Genomic DNA, 22,706 nt, shown 5'->3' with positions numbered 1-22,706 from the left:
TAGAAAAATGTTTTGAGTCAATTAGGAAGTATATATCAGAGAGTTTAGGAATTCTTTTTACTTCCCAGTCTCCTCATCACTCTGGTAAGGCATCCTGACGTAGAGTTTTGACTTTTCTCTTCTCAAATTTCACAAAAAAAAATTTAGGATCACGCGGGTATCTTGGAATCGTTCCGATGGTTTTATGATGAGAACATTGTCTTGGTGCCTCCTGTCAGGGGTTTAGTGGAAGTGTCCCGGGGAGTTGAGCTCTGAGGTGTTGTCGTCATAATTTTATCATTGCAGTTCTGGAATACCTGAGTTTAGTACGCCGACATCGAAAATCTCTTTTATGCAGTTTGTTGGTGAGATAACCTCGACACCACCCAGTACTGGGGCGGGAGTTCGGGAGTATCGCCATAAAATGTATAACGGATGCTTTTCGAAGGTTGAGGTAGATGGTTTCCGAAGTTTTTCTCGGTTATGTGTTGAAGGATGGATACAGCTGGAGTAGGATTTGCTAGATTTGGGTGAGATATTATGCTTCCCGTGTATCCCCAACACCTGATTGCATAACCGGAAAGGTTCGGGAGTTTCATAGGTGGGAATTCTTGTAGCTCTAGTTCTTCTTCCACGGATATTGGTTTGAGATTGGGATTTCTTACCGATTATTCGTTCTTGATCCGTACCTTGTTGATTTATTTCTCTATCTTAATTCTAAGTGGATTCTCAATTTATGGATATGTGACCATTTCAAGAGGAATGCATTCGTTCATTCTGTTCGGATGTGAAGACGATATGTTGCAATTTTCATTCCGTTGGATTCAGCTTCAATATTGGTCTATCAATGTGCTAATGGACGTCAACCTCTTCAGGATGGCTCCTCCAACGCGCACGACTCCGAATCCTAACCCGCCACCACCTCCACCTCCTCCGGAGGCATGGCAAGCTGTGATGGCCGCAACCAATGCAAACACACAGTTGATCATGCAAATTCTCCAAGAGCGCAATCAAGGCAACCAAGGGAACCAAGGCAACAATCAGAATCACTTTGCTACACTCAACCAGTTCCTTGCTAACGGGCCAAAGACTTTCAGCAATTGTGTTGAGGCAACCGATGCTGACGATTGGCTTGTGGATCTGTGCAAGCATTTCGAGTGCAGTAACATCAGGCCTAAGGACTTTGTTAAGTTCGCTTCCTTCCAACTCAAAGATCAAGCTGCAGAATGGTTCCAGTAGTAAAAGGATTCCAGAGGTGGACGTGTTATCACTTGGAATGAATTCCGTGAAGATTTCCGAGCTCATCATATTCCCCAGAGCGTGGTTGAAAGCAAGCGTGAGGAATTTCGCAACCTAAAGCAAGGCTCTTTGTCTGTCTATGACTACAACAAGTTGTTTCAGAAGCTCGCCCGCTTTGCTAAGCAGGATGTCCCTGATGAGAAGAGCATGATATACCAGTTCAGGGGTGGTCTCAGAGAAGAAATTCAGCTAGCTCTTGTTCTCTTCGAGCCCTTGAGATACGATGAGTTCTACAACATGGCATTGAAGCAAGAGGCTGCTCAGTTAAGGTGTGATGCTTCCAAGAAGCGAGTCAGAGATGTTACTCCTTCTTCCTCTACTCAAGTGGCCAAGCAGCAGAAGTATTAGCTTCCTCCTCCTCCGTTCCGTCAGTCGTATCAGCAGAAGAGCAAAGGTGGCAGTGGTTCTTCCCACCCACCCAACCCTGGCTTTCAGAACAAGACTTCGTCTCAAGCTCCAAGATCGAGTGCTCCATATCACCGTCCGCTTTCAGAGGTCACGTGCAACAAGTGCCAACTGAAGGGTCACTATGCCAACAAGTGTTTCAACCAGAGGCGTCTTCCTCCTCCTCCTGTCAGATCGGCAAGTACAGCTATGGTCAAGCATAACCCCAAGCACACCAAGGTCAATATGGTGAATGCAGCTCAGGCAGAGGATTCATCGGATGTCATCATGGGTAACCTTCCTGTTAATGATATTCCCGCAAGAGTTCTTTTTGACACTGGTGCATCGCATTGTTTCATCTCGAGACCTTTTGCATCTAAGCATGATTTTGTTACTCAAGTGTTGTCAAAACCGTTGGCTATTGTCTCTCCGGCCCGTCAAATGACATCTCGAGTATGCGTTCCGGATGTTACAATCACTTTGGGTCACTATAAGTTCTTGTCCTCTCCAAATGTTCTTGGTGACTCGGATATTGATCTTATTCTCGAAATGGATTGGCTTTCTAAGCACAAGGCGCATCTTGATTGTGCTGCCAGGCAGATTCAATTGACTCATTCGTCTGAGGATGTAATTGTCTTTGCCGCTTGTGATGATACTATCCGTCTGTTTTCTCTCAATGAGAAGGGTGAACTCGATGCCATCTCTTAAATTCCAATCGTTTGCGAATATCAAGACGTCTTTCCAGAAGAGCTTCCAGGAATGCCTCCGCACTGGCCAGTTGAATTCGTTATTGATCTTGAGCCTGGCACAGAACCTGTGTGCAAACGTCCTTACAAGCTCGGACCTTAAGAGTTGAAGGAGCTGAAGAAGCAACTCGATATTCAAGAGAAAATGGGTCTCATCCGTCCTAGTTCTTCTCCGTGGGGTTGTGGTGTTCTTTTTGTGAAGAAGAAGGATGGAACGGACTGACTTTGTGTTGATTACCGTCCATTGAACAAGAAGACCATCAAGAACAAATACCCACTTCCCAACATCAATGAGCTGTTCGAACAACTCAAAGGTGCCCAAGTATTCTCCAAGCTTGATCTCCGTATGGGTTATCATCAGATTCGAATCCGTGAGCAAGATATTCCCAAGAGGGCTTTCAGGACAAGCTATGGTTCATATGAATACACTGTCATGTCTTTTGGCCTCGTCAACGCTCCTCCGACTTTCTCTCGCATGATGAACTTCATCTTCAACGCCTACACCAATGACTTCATTTTGGTCTATATCGACGACATTCTGGTTTTCTCGAAGAACAAGGAAGATCATGCCAAGCACTTGCTTTTGGTTCTTGATAAGCTCAGGGAACACAAGTTCTACGCCAAGTTCTCCAAGTGTGAATTTTGGCTCGATGAGGTTCTTTATCTTGGTCATATCATCTCTGCCAAGGGCATTGCCGTGAATCCTGAGAAGGTGTCTGCAATTGTGAATTGGGAACCTCCTCAGAACGTGAAGCAACTCCGTAGCTTCCTCGGTCTCGCAAGCTATTGCTGAAGATTCGTTGAAAACTTTTCTAAGATCACGAAGCCTCTCTCTAATCTTCTCCAGAAGCACGTCAAGTACATTTGGTCTCCAGAGTGTGACATTGCTTTCAACACTTTGAAAGAGAAATTGATCACTGCTCCAGTTCTGACTCCGCCTGATGAATCCAAGCCGTATGAGGTCTTTTGTGATGCCTCTCTCCAAGGTCTTGGCGCAGTATTGATGCAAGATAAGAAAGTTGTTACTTATACATCTCGCCAATTGAAGCCTAATGAGAAGAACTACCCCACTCATGATCTCGAGTTGGCGGCAGTTGTGCATGCTCTTTTGACTTGGAGACATCTTCTATTGGGAAGAAAAGTGGACATTTTCACTGATCACAAGAGTCTCAAGTACATCTTCACTCAGCCTAATCTCAACCTCAGGCAAACTCGATGGGTCGAAATGATTCAAGAGTATAATCCAAGTATCGAGTATACTCCAGGCAAGGCCAATGTGATTGCTGACGCATTGAGCAGAAAGGCTTACTACAACAGTCTGATTCTTAAGCCTTATCAACCCGAGCTTTGTGAAGCTTTCCGCAAACTTAATCTGCAAGTTGTTCCTCAAGGTTTCCTCGCCAACCTTCAAGTCTCTCCCACCCTGGAAGACCAGATTCGCCAAGCTCAGCTTCTTGATGCTATGGTGAAAAAGGTGAAGATTGGGATTGCTAAGAGTCAACCCAAGTACAAGTGCTACCGCCTTGATGACAAGGATACTCTCTTCTTCGAGGATTGTATTGTTGTACCCAAAGGTGACCTCCGTAAAGTGATCATGAACGAGGCTCACAATTCTCTCCTCTCCATCCACCCTGGGAGCACGAAGATGTATCAGGACCTCAAGCAAGCTTATTGGTGGACTCGAATGAAGTGCGAGATTGCTCAATTCGTGAATGAATGTGATGTCTGCAGAAGAGTGAAGGCAGAACACCAAAGGCCAGCTGGTCTCCTCCAACCTCTTGCCATTCCAGAATGGAAGTTTGACCACATTGAAATGGACTTCGTGACTGGGTTTCCAAAGTCCAAGCGTGGCAATGATGTTATATTCGTTGTCATCGACAAACTCACCAAAGTGGCTCATTTTCTGCCTATCAAAGAGTCGATCACTGCAGCTCAATTGGCAGAACTCTATACCTCTCGTATTGTCTCTCTGCACGGTATTCCACAAGTGATCTCTTCAGACCGTGGCAGCATCTTTACCTCAAAGTTTTGGGATTCTTTTCAGAAGGCCATGGGCACCAACATCCGCTTCAGCACAGCTTTCCATCCTCAAACTAGCGGTCAAGTCGAGCGTGTCAACCAGATTCTTGAAGATATGCTCAGGGCTTGTGTGATCTCCTTTGGCATGAAGTGGGAGGATTGTCTTCCTTATGCTGAATTCTCCTACAACAACAGTTTTCAAGCAAGTTCGAGCAAAGCCCCTTTTGAAATTCTGTATGGCAGGAAGTGCCGTACCCCTCTCAACTGGTCTGAAACCGATGAACGTCAGATTTTGGGTAATGACTTAATCACAGAGGCAGAGGAAATGTGCAAAGTCATTCGTGATAACCTCAAAGCAGCCCAATCCCGTCAGAAGAGCTATTATGATAGTAAGCACCGTGATTTGGCTTTCGAGATCGGAGATCATGTTTACCTCCGCATCTCTCCTATGAAAGGTACTCATCGTTTTGGTATCAAAGGGAAGCTTGCCCCTAGATACATGGGACCTTTCAAGATTGTCAGCAAGAGAGGCGACCTCGCCTATCAACTCGAGCTTCCTTCAAACTTTCCAAATGTTCATGACGTGTTCCATGTCTCTCAGCTTCGAAAGTGCTTCAAGACGCCTGACCGCACCGTTGACTTCGAGGACATTGAGATCCAAGAAGATCTCTCTTATCGTGAGCACCCAGTTGCTATTCTTGAAGAGACTGAACGCAAGACTCGCAACAAGTCAATCAAATTTCTCAAAGTCAAGTGGTCACACCATTCCGACCGTGAAGCTACCTGGGAACGCGATGATCACCTCCGTTCTGAGTACCCGACGTTCTTTCAGTCCTAGATCTCGGGACAAGATTCTTTCGTAGTGGTGGAGTGTTGTAACACCCCGGATCTAACTTTCCCAATTTGTACTCCAACTCTTGCCGTTTCCGGCGTTAAGTTATTTACTTTTCTTGGGTTCGGGTTTTTGTCTCTGTGTGCTGTTATCGTTGTCATGCATCTCATATCATGTCATCATGTGCATTGCATTTGCATATGTGTTCGTCTCTTGCATTCGAGCATTTTCTCCGTTGTCCGTTTTGCATTCCGGCGCTTCGTTCTCCTCCGGTGGTCATTTCTACCTTTCTTTCGTGTGTGGGGATTAAACATTTCCGGATTGGACCGAGACTTGCCAAGCGGCCTTGGTTTACTACCGGTAGACCGCCTATCAAGTTTCGTATCATTTGGACTTCGTTTGATACTCCAACGGTTAACCGAGGGACCGAAAAGGCCTCGTGTGTGTTGCAGCCCAACACCCCTCCAATTTGGCCCAAAACCCACCTAAGCCTTCTCCATCGTCTAGAGCGTTCGATCACGATCGCGTGGCCGAAAACCGCACCTCATTTGGACTCTCCTAGCTCCCTCTAGGCCTATAAATAGGTCCTCCTCGAAAATCTCGGATCCCCCTCCCCGAAACCCTAAAATTCGTCCCCGCGCCGGCCGGACACGTCCGTCCGGGCCGGACATAGCCGCCGCCCCAACCGGGAGCTGCCACATGGTGCCACCCGGACCACATCCCCGCCGGCCCGCCGAGCCCAGGCAGGGCCCCCGCGGGCCCATCCGCGCGCGCCGCCTGCCCGGTTGCCCCACCGCCTTCTCCTTCCTCCCTCGCCGCTCGCCGCCTCCCCACCACCACCGCACCGGCGCCGCGCCGCCGCAGCTCCGCTGCACACCGCCCGGCTAGCCTCCGCCGGCACCGCGCCGCCTCGGCGTCCGCGCCGCTCGCCGCCTCCCACACGCCGGATCCGGCCCCGGCTCCGGTCTCCTCTCCACGCCGGCGACGTTTGCGACGAGCTCCGGCCAGCTACAGTGCTCCTCCGGCGATCCTCGATCCGCGTGCGATCCAGATCTGAGAAATATCTCCCCGCGGTTGACTTTTTCCCTCCTAACCCTAGCTCATGTGCCCTTCTTCATCATGCTATAACTTTGCATCCGTAGCTCCGATTCATGCATATAGCATATCAAAATGTTCATCTCAGAGAGTACATCATTTCATTCCATTGCATCATTTTCATTTGAGTTCACATTTATTCCCTAAATTCTGTTGGAAGAGGGCTACTTGAGATAATTGTCAGATCTGTTGCTCCATTTAGCCTTTTGTCATTTTTGCCATGATTAATGTGTGCATGATATGCCCTGATGCTCTGCATATGTTTTGTTAAGGGTTTTGTCATCTTTCCAGAGGTGCAACCCATGTATTTTTGTGATGTGTGTGGTGACTAGCACAAGCTTGCAAAGTGGTGCACTTGTTAATTCTATTTTCAGGGACTTAGCATTTCCACTAAGTCCTTGAGCTGTTTATCTCATATGGCCATATGTTCATGTTGTTTCCTAGTGATCCGTGCCTCTTTTGAGGATGATCAATAAGGATGTTTTGTTAACCTTGTAGTGCTCTATCCATAATGTCTTTGTTTGCAATTATGGAGCACCCTAGCTTGAGTCAATCGAGCTCTACTTTTGCTACTTTGTGAATCTAGGCAGATTGTCAACTTGTTTGCAATTTTGCCGATGATGTTGTAGTTGATTCGTGCATGCTATGCTATTGTTCTTGCCTTGTTTATCTTGCATTTTGTGTATTCTTGATGGTTGTATGCTTAGCTTATCATGACTTGCTCTGTAGTAAGTGCATCGAGCTCATAAACATGCCTACTTGAGTTATAATTCAGCATGTGCCAGTTTTCACTAAGTCTGAAAACGGATTATGTTTTTGCCATGTTCACATGCTTGCAATTGTATTTTCTGGTCCTTTTTGGCTCAAGGTCACTAAGGGACTTTTGTTAAGCTTTGAGTAGATCCATTCCATGCTTTACTTTGCCATGTTCATGTCCTGTAATATGTAGTTTTGTTGCTCCGAAGAGTGCTACCTGATCTGAAATTCCAGACAAGTGTTAATTTCACTAAGTCTGAAATCTGTTTGCCATATGCATTTTTGCCATGCTTGTTTGAACCTGTTAATGGATGAATTGGCCGTAGCTCAGTGCTAGACTTTTGTTAAGCATCTTGAATGCATCCCTGCCATGTATTTAGTTGCCATGTTTGAGTGCTATAGCATGTTCATCTCTTTGCATTTAGATGGTTACTTGCTGTAATCGCAGACCGGTGTCATATTTGAATCGCTTGCCATTTCCAAACCGTAACTCCGATTCCGGCGATCTTTATATCGTTTTCAAGCGATTTCATCTCTTCTTTCCAGTGGAACACTTGGATTTCCAAGTTGAGGCCAGGTTCATGCTTTCCCTTGTCAAATCTTGCATATGCATCTCGCATCGCATCCCGCATAGCATATCATCATTGCATCATATTGTTTGAGATCTTGCACGTGGTTGATTGTGTCCTTGTTGCTTGTTTGTCTTGTTTGGGTAGAGCCAGGAGACGAGTTCGCTAATGAGGATCCCGTTGAGTTTGCTTTCGAGGATCCAGTCAACTCTGACAACAATGCAGGCAAGATGATCATACCCTCGAAATCACTACTATCTTTGCTATGCTAGTTTGCTCGCTCTTTTGCTATGCCAATGCTACGATGCCTACCACTTGCTTTCAAGCCTCCCAAATTGCCATGTCAAACCTCTAACCCACTATGTCCTAGAAAACCGTTGATTGGCTATGTTACCGCTTTGCTCCGCCCCTCTTATAGCGTTGATAGTTGCAGGTGAAGATTGGAGGCTGTTCCTTGTCGGAACATTTATTTACTTGTTGGGATATCATTATATTATCTTGTTACCTTAATGCATCTATATACTTGGTAAAGGGTGGAAGGCTCGGCCTCTCGCCTAGTGTTTTGTTCCACTCTTCCGCCCTAGTTTCCGTCATATCGATGTTATGTTCCCGAATTTTGTGTTCCTTACGCGGTTGGGTTATAATGGGAACCCCTTGATAGTTCGCCTTGATTAAAGCTTTTCCAGCAATGCCCAACCTTGGTTTTACCATTTGCCACCTAGCCTCTTTTTCCCTTGGGTTTCCGGAGCCCGAGGGTCATCTTATTTTAACCCCCCCGGGCCAGTGCTCCTCTGAGTGTTGGTCCAACCTAGAGCCCCTTGCAGCGCCACCTCGAGGAAACTTGAGGGCTGGTTTTAGTTGTACGGATTGCTTATCCGATTGTGCCCTGAGAAAGAGATATGTGCAGCTCCTATCGGGATTTGTCGGCACATTCGGGCGGTGTTGCTGGTCTTGTTTTAACCTGTCGAAGTGTCTTGAAGAACCAAGATACCGAGTCTGATCGGAACGTCTTGGGAGGAGGTCTATTCCTTCATTGACCGTGAGAGCTTGTCATGGGCTAAGTTGGGACTCCCCTGCAGTGATTTGAACTTTCGAAAGCCGTGCCCGCGGTTATGGGCAGATGGGAATTTGTTAATGTCCGATTGTAGATAACTTGAACCTTAATTTAAATAAAATGAACCAACCGAGTGTGTTACCGTGATGGCCTCTTCTCGGCGGAGTCCGGGGAGTGGACACGGTGTTGGAGTAATGTTTTCGCAGGTTGCTCTCTAGTTTCTCGCTCGTGCTTTGCCTCCTCTTCTTGCTCTCTTTTGCGAATAAGTTAGCCACCATATTTGCTAGTCGCTTGCTGCAGCTCCACATATATTTGTACCTTGCCTTACCTATAAGCTTAAATAGTCTTGATCGCGAGGGTGCGAGATTGCTGAGTCCATGTGGCTCACAGATTACTATTACACCAGATGCAGGGCCTGATGATTCCGCTCCAGGAGACACGCTTGAGCTCAAATGGGAGTTCGACGAGGACTCTCAATGTTACTATGTTTCCTTTCCTGATGATCAGTAGTGGTGCCCAGTTGGGGGTGATCGGGACCGTGTCGCATGTTGGGTTCTCTTTTATTTTGGCGTCGTAGCCGGGCCATGAGTGTTTGGATGATGTAATGTTATTTATGTACTTGATTGATGTGGCGAGTGTAAGCCAACTATGTTATCTCCCCTTTATTATTCATATTACATGGGATGTTGTGAAGATTGCCTAACTTGCGACATATGCCTTCAATGCGATTATGCCTCTAAGTCGTGCCTCGACATGTGGGAGATATAGTCGCATCGAGGGTGTTACAATATAGTACTATATGAGTTGTGTATGTTGGTAACCGAATGTTGTTCACAATGCCGGATGTGATCACAGACATGACGAGCAGCTCCGAAATGGTCCGAAGGTAAAGATTGATGTATGTGATAATAGTGTTTGGTCTCCGGAAGGGTTCTGAAGTTCACCGGAAGTGGTTCCGAATGTTTCCTGAAAATGGTTGGGTACGAGAACACTTTATTTGGGCCAAAGGGGAAAGCCCACTAAGTTTTTGGAAAGCACAAAAGGAAGTTTTGCGGAGTCCAAGGGCCAGACGCCAAGGTCCATGGCGTCTGGGTCCAGACACTGGGAACCCTGGTGTCTGGCCCTGGAGTCCGAGAAGGACTCTTGCCTTTTGAGTGAAACCGACTTTGTGGAGGCTTTTACTCCAAGTTTTGACCCCAAGGCTCAACATATAATTAGAGGGGCAGGGCTAGCACCAAAGGCACATCAAGAATCAGCAAGCCGTGTGCCGGTAACCCCATCCCCTCTACTTTATTCTCTGTCATAGTTTCCGTAGTGCTTGGTGAAGTCCTGCAGAGATTATTCTTCACCAATACCGTCACCACACCTTCGTACTGCCTCAACTCATCTACTACTTCACCAGTCTTGCTGGATCAAGAAGGCGAGGACGTCATCAAGCTGAACGTTGGCTGAACGTGGAGGTGTCGTATGTTCAGTCCTTGATCGGGACGGATCATGAAGGTGTACGACTACATCAACCGCGTTGATAAACGCTTCCGCTTTGCGATCTTCAAAGGTATGAAGATGTTGTCCCCCTCTTGTTTCTATACATCTCCTAGATAAATCTTGCGTGAGCGTAGAATTTTTTTGAAATTTCATGCTATGTTCCCCAACAGTGGCATCCGAGCCAGGTCTATGTGTAGATGATATGCACCAGTAGAACACAAAGAGTTATGGGTGATAATAGTCATACTTCTTACCATCAACATCTTACTTTGATTCAGAGGTATTGTTGGATGAAGCGGCCCAGACTGACATTACATGACCGCGTTCATGAGACTAGTTCTACCGACATGCTTCACAGGTGGCTGGCGGGTGTCTGTTTCTCCAACTTTAGTTGAATCGAGTTTGACTACGACCGGTCCTTGTTGAAGCTTAAAATAACACACTTGACGAAAAATCATTGTGGTTTTGATGCCTAGGTAAGAACGGTTCTTCCTAGAAGCCTGTAGCAGCCACGTAAAACTTGCAACAACAACGTAGAGGACATTTAACTTGTTTTTGCAGGGCATGTTGTGATGTGATATTGGCAAGACGTGATGAGATATAAGTTGCTGTATGAGATGATCATGTCTTGTAGAAGTTATCGGCAACTGGCAGGAGCCTTATGGTAGTCGCTTTATTGTATGAAATGCAATCGCCATGTAATTGCTTTACTTTCTCACTAAGCGGTAGTGATAGTCGAAGAAGCAATAGTTCGCGAGACGACAATGATGCTACATGGAGATAAAGGTGTCAAGCCAGTGACGATGGAGATCATGACGGTGCTTTGGAGATGGAGATCAAAGGCACAAGATGATGATGGCCATATCATGTCACATATTTTGATTGCATGTGATGTTTATCTTTTATGCATCTTATTTTGCTTAGTATGGCGGTAGCATTATAAGATGATCCCTCACTAAATTTCAAGGTACAAGTGTTCTCCCTGAGTATGCATCGTTGCTATAGTTCGTCGTGCCGAGACACCACGTAATGATCTGGTGTGATAACCTCTACGTTCACATACGGGTGCAAGCTAGTTTTGCACGTGCAGAATACTCGGGTTAAACTTGACGAGCCTAGCATATGCAGATATGGCCTCGGAACATTGAGACCGAAAGGTCGAATGTGAATCATATAGTAGATGTGATCAACATAGTGATGTTCACCATTGAAAACTACTCCATCTCACGTGATGATCGGACATGGTTTAGTTGATATGGATCACGTGATCGTTTAGATGACTAGAGGCATGTCTATCTAAGTGGGAGTTCGTAAGTAATATGATTAATTGAACTTCAATTTATCATGAACTTAGGACCTGATAGTTTTTGCATATCTATGTTGTTGTAGATCAATGGCCCGTACTACCGTTCCCTTGAATTCTAATGCGTCCCTCGAGAAAGCTAAGTTTAAATATGATGGTAGCAACTACACGGAGTGGGTCCGTAACTTGAGTATCATCCTCATTGCTGCACAGTATAATTACATCCTGGAAGCACTGCTAGGTGCAAGACTTGCTGCAGGAGCAACTCTAGATGTTATGAACGTCTGGCAGAACACAGCTGATGACTACTTGATAGTTCACTGTGCCATGCTTTACATCTTAGAATCGAGACTTCAAAGACGTTTTGAACATCATGGAGCATATGAGATGTTTCAGGAGTTGAAATTAATATTTCAAGCAAATGACCAAGTTGAGAGATATGAAGTCTCCAACAAGTTCTACAGTTGCAAAATGGAGGAGAATAGTTCTGTCAGTGAACACATACTCAGAATGTCTGGGTACCATAACCACTTGACTCAGCTGGGAGTTAATCTTCCTGATGATAGTGTCATGGACAGAGTTCTTCAATCACTGCCACCAAGCTATAAAGGCTTCATGATGAACTATGATATGCAAGGGAAGGAAAAAACTATTCCCGAGCTCTTCGTGATCCTAAAGGCTGCTGAGGTAGAAATCAAGAAGGATCATCAAGTGTTGATGGTTAACAAAACCACTAGTTTCAAGAAAAAGGGCAAAGGGAAGAAGGATAACTTCAAGAAGAACAACAAGCAAGTTGCTGATCAAAGGAAGAAGCCCAAATCTGGACCTAAGCCTGAAACTGAGTGCTTCTACTTCAAATGGACTGGTCACTGGAAGCAGAACTGCCCCAAGTATTTGGCGGATAAGAAGGATGGCAAAGTGAAAGGTATATTTGATATACATGTTATTGATGTGTACCTTACTAATGCTCGTAGTAGCGCTTGGGTATTTGATACTGGTTCTATTGCTCATAGTTGCAACTCAAAACAGGGGCTACAGATTAAAAGAAGATTGGCTAAGGACGAGGTGACGATGCACGCCGGAAATGGCTCCAAGGTTGATGTGATCGTCGTCGACACACTACCTCTATATCTACCGTCGGGATTAGTTTTAGACCTAAATAATTCTTATTTGGTGCCAGCGTTGAGCATGAACATTATATCTGGATCTTATTCTATGTGAGACGGTTATTCATTTAAATCAGAGAATAATGGTTGTTCTATTTATATGAGTAATATCTTTTATGGTCATGCACCCTTAATGAGTGGTCTATTTGAAGGAAATATGCCCTAGAGGCAATAATAAAGTTATTATTTATTTCCTTATATCATGATAAATGTTTATTATTCATGCTAGAATTGTATTAACCTGATACATGATACATGTGTGAATACATAGACAAAATAGAGTGTCACTAGTATGCCTCTACTTGACTAGCTCGTTAATCAAAGATGGTTATGTTTCCTAGCCATAGACAAAGAGTTGTCATTTGATTAACGGGATCACATCATTAGGAGAATGATGTGATTGCCTTGACCCATTCCATTAGCTTAGCACTTGATCGTTTAGTTTGTTGCTATTGCTTTCTTCATGACTTATACATGTTCCTATGACTATGAGATTATGCAACTCCTATTTACCGGAGGAACACTTTGTGCTACCAAACGTAACAACGTAACTGGGTGATTATAAAGGTGCTCTACAGGTGTCTCCGAAGGTACTTGTTGGGTTGGCGTATTTCGAGATTAGGATTTGTCACTCCGATTGTCGGAGAGGTATCTCTGGGCCCACTCGGTAATACACATCACTTAAGCCTTGCAAGCATTGAAACTAATGAGTTAGTTGCGGGATGATGTATTACGGAACGAGTAAAGAGACTTGCCGGTAACGAGATTGAATTAGGTATTGAGATACCGATGATCGAATCTCGGGCAAGTAACATACCGATGACAAAGGGAACAATTTATGATGTTATGCGGTTTGACTGATAAAGATCTTAGTAGAATATGTAGGAGCCAATATGAGCATCCAGGTTCCACTATTGGTTATTGACTGGAGACGTGTCTCGGTCATATCTACATAGTTCTCAAACCCGTAGGGTTCGCACGCTTAAAGTTCGATGATGTTTATATTATGAGTTTATGTGTTTTGACGTACCGAAGGTAGTTCGGAGTCCCGGATATGATCACGGACATGACGAGGAGTCTCGAAATGGTCGAGACATGAATATTGATATATTGGACGACTATATTCGGACACCGGAATGGTTCCGGGGGTTATCGGATATATACCGGAGTACCGGGGTGTTACCGGAACCCCTCGGGGGTTATTGGGCCTCATGGGCCCAAAGTGGTGGCAGAGGAGAGGCAGCAGGAGGTGGTGCGCGGCCCCACTTGCCCAATCTGAATTGCGAAAGGGAAGGGCGCGGCGCCCCCCCCCTTCTCCTTCCTTCTCTCCACCTCCTCCTCCCCCCTTCTCCTAGTTGGAATAGGAAAGGGGGGCAAAACCTACTTGGAGTAGGATTGCCCCCCCTTGGGCGCGCCTCCTCCTCTTGGCCGGCCACCTCCTCCTCACCCCCTTTATATACGTAGGAGGGGGGCACCCCATAGACACAATAATTGATCGCTTAGATCTTTTAGCCGTGTGCGGTGCCCCCTCCACCATAATCCACCTCGGTTATATCGTAGAGGTGCTTAGGCGAAGCCCTGCGTCGGTAGCACATCATCATCGTCAGCACACCGTCGTGCTGACGGAACTCTCCCTCAAAGCTTGGCTGGATCGGAGTTCGAGGGATGTCATCGAGTTGAACGTGTGCAGAACTCGGAGGTGCCATGCGTTCGGTGCTTGATCAGTCGGATCATGAAGACGTACGACTACATCAACCGCGTTGTGCAAACGCTTCCGCTTTCATTCTACGAGGGTACGTGCACACACTCTCCCCTCATTGCTATGCATCACCATGATCTTGCGTGTGCGTAGGAAAATTTTGAAATTACTACGTTCGCCAACAGTGGCATCCGAGCTAGGTTTTATGCGTTGATGTTATATGCACGAGTAGAACACAAGTGAGTTGTGGGCGATACAAGTCATACTGCTTACCAACATGTCATACTTTGGTTCGGCGATATTGTTGGATGAAGCGGCCCGGACCAACATTACGCGTACGCTTATGTCAAGCCTCTAACCCACCATGTCCTAGCAAACCGTTGTTTGGCTATGTTACCGCTTTGCTCAGCCCCTCTTATAGCGTTGCTAGTTGCAGGTGAAGATTGGAGATCGTTCCTTGTTGGAACTTGTTTATTGTTGGGATATCACAATATTATCTTGTTTATCTTAATGCATCTATATACTTGGTAAAGGGTGAAAGGCTCGGCCTTATGCCTAGTGTTTTGGTCCACTCTTGCCGCCCTAGTTTCCGTCATATCGGTGTTATGTTCCCGGATTTCGCGTTCCTTACGCGGTTGGGTTATAATGGGAACCCCTTGACAGTTCGCCTTGAATAAAACTCCTCCAGCAATGCCCAACCTTGGTTTTACCATTCGCCACCTAGCCTCTTTTCCCTTGGGTTTCTGGAGCCCGAGGGTCATCTTTATTAAACCCCCCGGGCCAGTGCTCCTCTGAGTGTTGATCCAAACTAGAGCCCTGTGCAGCACCCCCTCGGGGAAACTCGAGGTTTGGTTTTAGTTGTAGGGAGCGCTCATCTGAGTGTGCCCTGAGAACGAGATATGTGCAGCTCCTATCGGGATTTGTCGGCACATTCGTGCGGTGTTGCTGGACTTGTTTTACCATTGTCGAGGATGTCTTGTAACCTGGATGCCGAGTCTGATCGGATTGTCTTGGGAGAAGGAATATCCTTCTTTAACCGTGAGAGCTTGTGATGGGCTAAGTTGGGACTCCCCTGCAGGGATTTGAACTTTCGAAAGCCGTGCATCATACCTTTGCCTTACCTAGTTGGGAGATGGGAATTTGTTAATGTCCGGTTGTAGCAAACCTGAAACTTAACTTAACTAAAATGCATCAACCGCGTGGGTAACCGTGAAGGTCTCTTCTCGGCGGAGTCCGGGAAGTGAACATGGTGTTGGAGTAATGTTTGACGTAGGTTGTTCTAGGATCACTTCTTGATCATAGTTGTTCGACCACGCTTTTGCCTTCTCTTCTCGCTCTCTTTTGCGTATGTTAGCCACCATATAAGCTAGTCGCTTTCTGCAGCTCCACATCATACCTTTGCCTTACCCATAAGCTTAAATAGTCTTGATCGCGAGGGTCTGAGATTGCTGAGTCCCCGTGACTCACAGATTCCTTCCAAAACCAGATGCAGGGACCGATGATTCCGATCCAGGTGACGCGTTTGAGCTCAAGTGGGAGTTCAATGAAGACTCTCGTCGTTACTATGTGTCTTTCCCAGATGATCAGTAGAGGTGCCAGTTGGGGCGATCGGGGACTTTGTCGCATTTGGGGGTTGATCTTTATTTTGGTACCGTAGTCGGACCATGAGTGTATTGGATGAATGTAATGACTTATTTATGTATTTGTGTGACGTGGTGAGTTTAAGCCAACTATGTATCCTTTCCCTTTTATTTATATTACATGGGTTGTTTGCGAAGATTACCTCACTTGCGACATTGCTTTCAATGCGGTTATGCCTCTAAGTCGTGCTTCGACACGTAGGAGATATAGCCGCATCAAGGGCGTTACAAGTTGGTAATCAGAGCCTTCCCCGACCTTAGGATCCCCCTGCTGGATCGAATCATTGGCGTTGTTGAGTCTAGAAAAATGTTTTGGGTCTTTTAGGAATTATATATATCGGAGAGTTAGGAATTCTTTTTACTCCTTAGTCCCTTCGTCGCTCTGGTGAGGCATCCTGACGTAGAGTTTTGACTCTTCTCTTCTCAAATTTCACTAAAAAAATTAGGATCACGCGGGTATCTTGGAATCGTTCCGATGGTTTTGTGACGAGAACATTGTTCTTGGTGCCTCCTGACATTTAGGGGTTGTGGCAGTGTCCCGAGGAGTAGAGCTCCGAGGTGTTGTCGTCACAATTTTATCGTTGAGATTCTGGAATACCTGAGTTTCGCCGACATCGAAAATCTCTTTTATGCAGTTGTTGGTGAGATAACCTCGACGCCACCCAGTACTGGGCGGGAGTTCGGGAGTATTGCCATAACTCGTATAACGGATGCTTTTCGAAGGTTGAGGTAAATGATTTCCGAAGGTTTCTTGGTTATGTGTTGAAGGATGGATACAGCTGGATGTAGGATTTGCTAGTTTTGGGTGAGATATTATGCTTCCCCTGTATCCCCAACACCTGATTGCATAACCGGAAAGGTTCGGGAGTTTCATAGGTGGGAATTCTTGTAGCTCTAGTTCTTCTTCCGCGGATATTTGGTTTGGGATTGGGTAATCCTCACCAAGCATTTGCTCTTGTCCGTAACTTGTTGTTTTTCTTCTACCTCTATCTAAGTGGCTTCTCAATTTATGGAAATGTGGCCATTTCAATTGGAATGCATTCGTTCATTTTGTTCGGAGGTGAAGACTATAAGTTGCAATTTCAATCCGTTCGATTCAGCTTGATTATCTGTCTGTCAAGATGCTAATGGATGTCACCTCTTCAGGATGGCTCCTCCAACGCGCACGACTCCGAACCCTGATCCGCCACCACCACCTCCACCTCCGGAGGCATGGCAAGCTGTGATGCCCGCTACCAATGCAAACACGCAACTGATCATGCAGCTCTTGCAAGAGCGCAACCAAGGGAATCATGGCCATGGAAACAATCAGAATCAATTTGCTACACTCGACCAGTTCCTCGCTAACCAGCCAAAGACATTCAGCAATTGTGTTGAGGCAACATATGTTAATGATTGGCTCGTGGACATATGCAAGCATTTCGAGTGCAGTAACGTCAGGCCTGAGGACTTTGTCAAGTTTGCCTCGTTCCAACTCAAAGACCAAGCTACAGAATGGTTTCAGCAATACAAAGATTCCAGAGGAGGCTGCGTGATTACCTGGGATGAATTCTGTCAAGACTACAAAACTCATCATATTCCTCAGAGTGTGGTTGAGAGCAAGCGTGAGGAATTCCGCAACCTGAAGCAAGGCACTATGTCTGTTTACCAGTAAAACAGCATGTTTCGAAAGCTTGCCCGTTTCGCTAAGCAAGACGTCCCTGACGAGAAGAGCATGATATACCAGTTCAGGGGTGGTCTCAGAGAAGAACTCCAGCTAGCTCTCGTCCTTCTTGAGCCCAAGAAGTACGATGAGTTTTACAACATGGCAATGAAGCAAGAGGCTGCCCAACTGAAGTGCGATGCTTCCAAGAAGCGAGTCAGAGATGCAACTCCTTCTTCCTCTACTCAAGTGGCTAAGCAGCAAAAGTATTGGCTGCCTCCTCGTCCTCCGTTCCGTCAGCCTTATCAGCAGAAGAACAAGAGTGGCAGTGGATCTTCCCACCCACCCAACCCTGGCTTTCAGAACAACACTTCGTCTCAAGCTCCAAGATCAAGTGCTCCGTATCACCGTCCGCTTTCGGAGGTCACGTGCAACAAGTGCCAACAGAAGGGTCACTATGCCAACAAATGCTTCAATCAGAGGCGTCTTCCTCCTCCTCCTCCTGTGAGATCTGCCAATACCGCAGTGGTCAAGCATAACCCCAAGTTTGCCAAGGTCAACATGGTGAATGCAGCTCAGGCAGAGGACTCGTCAGATGTCATCATGGGTAACCTTCCTGATAACGATGTTCCTGCAAAAGTACTTTTTGACACTGGTGCATCCCATTGCTTCATTTCTAAACCTTTTGCATCAAAGTATGAGTGCGATTATCAGCATTTGCAAAGACCTTTGCAAATCGTGTCCCCAGGCAAGCAGATGACAGCTAATATCTGCGTCCCGGATGTTACTATCACGTTGGGTGATTACAAATTTCTTGCTTCTCCTATTGTTCTGGGTAACTCGGATATTGATCTTATTCTTGGAATGGATTGGATTTCTAAGCACAAGGCTCACCTTGATTGTGCTGCCAGGCAGATTCAATTGACTCACTCGTTTGAGGATGTAATTGTCTTTTCCGCAAGGGATGATACCATTCATCTGTTTTCTCTCAATGAGAAGGATGAGCTGGATGCCATCGCTCAAATTCCGGTCATTTGCGAATATCAAGACGTCTTTCCAGAAGAGCTTCCAGGAATTCCTCCACACTAGCAAGTTGAATTTGTCATTGAACTTGAGCCTGGCACGGAACCTGTTTGCAAACGTTCTTACAAGCTTGGACCTGAAGAGTTGAAAGAGCTGAAGAAGCAACTCGATAAACAAGAGTGTTTGGGTCTCATTCGACCTAGTTCTTATCCGTGGGGTTGTGGAGTTCTTTTTGTGAAGAAGAAGGATGGAACGGACCATCTTTGTGTCGACTACCGTGCATTGAACAAGAAGACTATAAAGAACAAGTACCCACTTCCCAACATCAATGAGCTTTTCGAACAAATCAAAGGTGCTAAAGTTTTCTCCAAGCTTGATCTTCGTATGGGCTATCACCAGATTCGCATTCGTGAAGAGGATATCCCCAAGACAGCATTCAGAACAAGCTATGGTTCATATGAATACACTATCGTGTCTTTCGGCCTTGTCAACGCTCCTCCAACATTCTCTTGCATGATGAACTTCATCTTCAACCCTTACACAAATGAGTTCGTCTTGGTCTACCTCAATGACATTTTGGTCTTTTCCAAGAACAAGGAGGATCATGCCAAGCATTTGAGATTGGTGTTGGATAAGCTCAGAGAACATCAATTCTATGCCAAGTTTTCAAAGTGCGAGTTTTGGCTCGATGAGGTTCTCTACCTTGGGCATATCATCTCTGCCAAGGGCATAGCGGTTAATCCTGAGAAGGTGTCTGCAATTGTGAATTGGGAACCACCTCAGAATGTGAAGCAACTCCGCAGCTTCCTTGGGCTCGCAAGCTATTGTCGAAGGTTCGTTGAGAACTTTTCACAGATCGCGAAGCCTCTTTCCAACCTTCTCCAGAAGCATGTGAAGTACGTCTGGTCTCCTGAATGTGACATCGCTTTCAACACCCTGAAAGAGAAGTTAGTCACTGCTCCAGTTCTGACTCCTCCTGATGAATCCAAACCGTTTGAGGTCTTCTGTGATGCTTCTCTTCAAGGTCTTGGTGCAGTGTTGATGCAAGAGAAGAAAGTGTGGCTTATACCTCTCGCCAGTTGAAGCCCAACGAAAAGAACTACCCCACTCATGACCTCGAGTTGGCGGCAGTCGTGCATGCTCTTTTAACTTGGAGACATCTCTTATTGGGAAGAAAAGTGGACATCTTCACTGACCACAAGAGTCTCAAGTACATATTCACTCACCCTAATCTCAACCTCAGGCAGACTCGTTGGGTCGAAATGATTCAAGAGTATAATCCGAGTATCAAATATACTCCAGGCAAGGCCAATGTAATTGCTGACGCATTGAGCAGAAAGGCTTACTGCAACAGTCTGATTCTCAAGCCTTACCAACCCGAGCTTTGTGAAGCTTTCCGCAAACTCAATCTGCAAGTTGTTCCTCAATGTTTCCTCGCCAACCTCCAAGTCTCTCCTACTTTGGAAGATCAGATTCGTGAGGCTCAACTTCTTGATGCTATGGTGAAGAAGGTGAAGATTGGGATTGTCAAGAGTCAATCCAAGTACAAGTTCTATCATCTTGATGACAAGGATACTCTATTCTTCGAGGATCGCATTGTTGTGCCTAAAGGTGACCTTCGTAAAGTCATTATGAACGAGGCTCACAATTCACTCCTCTCTATCCACCCTGGAAGTACAAAGATGTACCTTGACCTCAAGCAGTCGTATTGGTGGACTCGAATGAAGCATGAGATTGCTCAGTTCGTGAATGAATGTGATGTCTGCAGAAGAGTTAAAGCAGAACACCATCGACCAGCTGGTCTCCTCCAACCTCTTGCCATTCCAGAATGGAAGTTTGACCACATTGAGATGGACTTCGTGACTGGATTTCCAAAGTCCAAGCGTGGCAATGATGCTATCTTCATTGTCATCGACAAACTCACTAAAGTGGCTCACTTTCTGCCTATCAAAGAATCCATCACAGCAGCTCAATTGGCAGAGCTATATACATCTCGGATTGTCTCTCTGCACGGCATTCCGCAGTTGATTTCTTTAGATCGTGGCAGCATCTTCACCTCCAAGTTTTGGGATTCTTTTCAGAAGGCCATGGGCACCAACATCCATTTCAGCACAGCTTTTCATCCCCAAACTAGTGGCCAAGTCGAGCGAGTAAATCATATTCTTGAAGATATGCTCAGGGCTTGCGTCATCTCTTTCGGTATGAAGTGGGAAGATTGTCTTCCATATGCCGAGTTCTCCTACAACAACAGCTTCCAAGCGAGTTCGGGCAAGGCCCCATTGGAAATCTTCTATGGCAGGAAGTGTCGTACTCCTCTTAATTGGTGAGAGACTGGTGAACGTCAACTTCTTGGTAATGACTTGATCACAGAGGCAGAAGAGATGTGCAAAGTCATTCGCGAGAATCTCAAAGCCGCGCAATCGCGCCAGAAGAGCTACTATGATAGTAAACATCGTGATTTGGCTTTCGAGATCGGAGACCATGTCTACCTCCGCGTCTCTCCAATGAAAGGTACTCGTCACTTCGGTATCAAAGGGAAGCTTGCCCCTAGATACGTGGGTCCTTTCAAGATCGTCAGCAAAAGAGGCGATCTTGCCTAGCAACTTGAGCTTCCCTCCAACTTTGCAAATATGCACGGCGTGTTTCACGTGTCTCAACTCTGCAAGTGCTTCAAGACCCCTGACCGCACCGTCAACTTTGAAGACATGGATCTTCAAGAAGACCTTTCTTATCGGGAGCACCCCATTGCTATTCTTGAAGAAGCTGAGCGCAAGACTCGCAACAAGTCTATCAAATTCCTCAAAGTCAAGTGGTTACACCATTCCGACCGTGAAGCCACCTCGGAACGCGAGGTTCACCTCCGTTCTGAGTACACGGAGTTTTTCCAGTCCTAGATCTCGGGACGAGATCCTTTCGTAGTGGTGGAGTGTTGTAAATCCCCGAATGTAATTTACCTTATATGTATCCCAACTCTTGCCGTTTCTGGCACTAAGTTATATTATCTCCTCGTTGTTGGGTTTTTGTCTCCGTGTGTTTTGTCTTTGTCATGCATCTCATATCATGTCATCATGTGCATTGCATTTGCATACGTGTTCGTCTCATGCATCCGAGCATTTTCCCCGTTGTCCGTTTTGCATTCCGGCGCTCCTATGTCCTCCGGTGGTCCTTTCTACCTCTTTTCGTGTGCGGGTGTTAAACGTTTTCGGATTGGACCGATACTTGTCATGCGGCCTTGGTTTACTACCGGTAGACCGCCTGTCAAGTTTCGTACCATTTGGACTTCGTTTGATACTCCAACGGTTAACCGAGGGACCGAAAAGGCCTCATGTGTGTTGCAGCCCAACACCCTTCCAATTTGGACCAAAACCCACCTAAAACCCCTCGATCATCTAGAGCGTTCGATCACAATCGCGTGGATGAAAACCGCACTCCATTTGGAGCTTCCTAGCTCCCTCTACCTCTATATAAAGGGCACCCCCTCAAAAATTTGCGGATCATTCTACCCCTAGACCTAGACTTCTTCCACCTCCAGCCGCCGGACACGTCCAATCAGGCCGGACGTGTCCGTCCCGTTTCCCTCCGCCAATCGCTGGCCGCCACGCGTCCTGGGTCGGCCCCCACATCGCCGCACCGCCCGAGGCCCGCCGAGGCCAGCGGGAAGCCCCCGCGGCCCGACTGCTACAACGTGCCCGCGCCTCTCCCTCCTCCACCTGCGCGCCGGCGACGCGCCCCGCCGCCGCCGCGCGCCATTGCCGCCGTCTTCTCCGGCGAACGTCGCCACTAGCTGCCCGCGGCCACCTCGTCATTCCGGCGGCTCCGCCTGCGCCGGAGGCCGCGCCCCCGCCGGTGACCCGCGTCGCCTCGGCCAGATCTGGCGCCCCCTCGGCCAGATCCGGCATCTTCAACAACTCCGACGACTCCCCGCGCTCTCCGGCGAGAGATCCAGCCGCCTCGGTTCGCACACCGGACGAACCCTAGATCTGGGGTTGACCTTTTCCTTCCTCCCTCATGTTTA

Source organism: Triticum dicoccoides, chromosome 5A (assembly GCF_002162155.2).
Source record: "Triticum dicoccoides isolate Atlit2015 ecotype Zavitan chromosome 5A, WEW_v2.0, whole genome shotgun sequence".
Classification (NCBI taxonomy): Eukaryota; Viridiplantae; Streptophyta; class Magnoliopsida; order Poales; family Poaceae; genus Triticum; species Triticum dicoccoides.
Note: the sequence above shows the minus strand (reverse complement) of the source record.